The sequence below is a fragment of the Palaemon carinicauda genome, chromosome 27 (genome assembly GCF_036898095.1).
Source record: "Palaemon carinicauda isolate YSFRI2023 chromosome 27, ASM3689809v2, whole genome shotgun sequence".
NCBI lineage: Eukaryota > Metazoa > Arthropoda > Malacostraca > Decapoda > Palaemonidae > Palaemon > Palaemon carinicauda.
In genome coordinates, this window is record NC_090751.1 from 60,533,534 (window position 1) to 60,536,033 (window position 2,500).

Consider the following 2,500-nt stretch of genomic DNA (forward strand, 5'->3'; position numbering starts at 1 on the left):
CGTCTTTTATTTTTATCATTTTGTTTTATTTTGAGAAAGCTATTTATTTAATGGTTAGAACACATACTTCATTGTCATTATTGTGTATGAAAATGTTCAATTAACCAAATTGATTAGAAAAGAAAAGGTATATGATGTAATACAGGTACCGTATTCCTTTAATAATTGCGATATTAAATTCCGAAACTAATCTGCATAAATGGCTTAACAACAAATTCCCTCTAATTTTCTTAAACAAATACCACAGATGTTTCATACACGCTCGTACACTGTAACGGTTTTGCATTTTTTATCTTATCACTCTGTCTTCCCTGCTCTGTTTATAAACCAACCTGTATAAACCTGATAGCTCATATTTAATTTTGTTTGTTTTTTATGACGTTTTTGCTCGCAAGTCCTGGTATTCAAGTTTAGCTGCATTCACCTCACCTCTCTGTTATCACCTAACTGCTCGCTCGCACAATGTTTCTGTTTGAATATATCCTACAGCACATAGCACATCATCATCTCTGCTCATAACGCAAGGTCAAGGTTACTTTGCAAAACTTGGTTGTAGGTTTGCGATGTCATGTTAATCAAGGTGCGTCAGGGGAGCTCTCCTAGATATTATCTCGTCATATATTAGGAGTCGAGTTTCTTTGTTAGTCTACTTCATAAGCCTCACGGAAAAGGAACTTGAGCCTCGACAGACTCTGCCAGTGACCGTGAACCTGTGAATAAATTCGTGCTATATTTGAAAGGCTTTCGTGTTTTAACAATCTAAAGTATTCATGTGTTTTTCTTACACATTACATTGTTTGTTTAATTTTGCAGGTTATTTCTGTTTTTTCCTTATTCTTTTTAAGGAGTAGGGATTTGTTTACCAAGGTAAGTAATGAATACAAACCATAGTTGATTGGCTCACAAAAAAAAAAAAAAAAAAAATCCTAATGTCTTCTCAACTTCAAGTAAGACATAGGCCTGTTGGGGTAAAAACCATTCCTACGAATTGATATATGAAAAATTGTAATGACTTAAATAATTAATCTTTGGGAATATAATATGTTCCTGAAATACTTTCTCTCTCTCTCTCTCTCTCTCTCTCTCTCTCTCTCTCTCTCTCTCTCTCTCTCTCTCTCTCTCTCTCTCTGTTACGCTTTATGGGATATCAAGAACATAATTTTGTTGCGAATCCAACGTATTATAGGAGTGTGTCATTTAGAGGCTGTCGGTTTTAGAATCTGGTAGAGATTGTTGGAGGCATTTTATAGTATATATATAATTACCTTTCATTTTAGTGGTGTTCCTTAAGTTGGATGCAAGTAATTCCCTTTAGTATGCTAGGTGCTTATATAGCTTTTGTATTTAAAATCTTTAAAAATGTTGACTAAAAAGGTAAAATATTTTTAGTGGATATTTTACCACTAATTATTTTTGTACCTTGCTTTGCACTAATAATGTATTAGCATACATTATATATATATATATATATATATATATATATATATATATATATATATATACTGTATATATAATATACTGCATATATATATATACTGCATATATATATATATATATATATATATATATATATATATATATATATATATATATATATATAGTTTATGTGTGTGTGGTTTTATATATATGTGTATATATATATATATATATATATATATATATATATATATATATATATATATATATATATTGTATATTTTATATTAAAATGTATACATGTATGTAAATGAATATTTAGGTATATATGTGTACAGTTTATGTATATATATGTACATATGTGTATATATGTATATATTTATATCTACATATACTGTAGGTATGTGTAGCCTATATTTATATATGTATATATATGAATGTATATTTAAGTATGTATTTCTATATTTGTATATATGTATATGTTTATTTGTGTTTATGTGGATGTGCAGTATATGTGTGGGAATTCATGTATTTGTGTGTGTATAGATACAGTATATATATATATATATATATATATATATATATATATATATATATATATATATATATATATATATATATATATATAGAGAGAGAGAGAGAGAGAGAGAGAGAGAGAGAGAGAGAGAGAGAGAGAGAGAGAGAGAGAGAGAGAGAGAGAGAGAGAGAGAGCGTAAAAATTCCTTCGGCGACTACTACTCTCTCAAGCCTTCCTGGATGTGCTTCTTGTTGAGTGAGAGGATGGCACGGGCCTATAGAACGGTACCTCAAAACGGGTACGTTTGGATGTTTTCAATCTTTTCCTTCAAGATTTTCAAATTTTTCCCTGTTATCGATATCATATTTATTATATTCAGTGCGAGCAATTTTTTTTTTTCGCTGTTTGATGAAACGAAGGTTTATCGTTTATATTTTATAAAAGAGATATGATGCAATTGAAAATTTAGTATGAGCAGCGTTAATGATTATATAGAATTAATATTTTTTTTGGTAAAGTTTAAATATTATTTTTCTACGAAGGTCACGTTGATATTGGAACGTTATT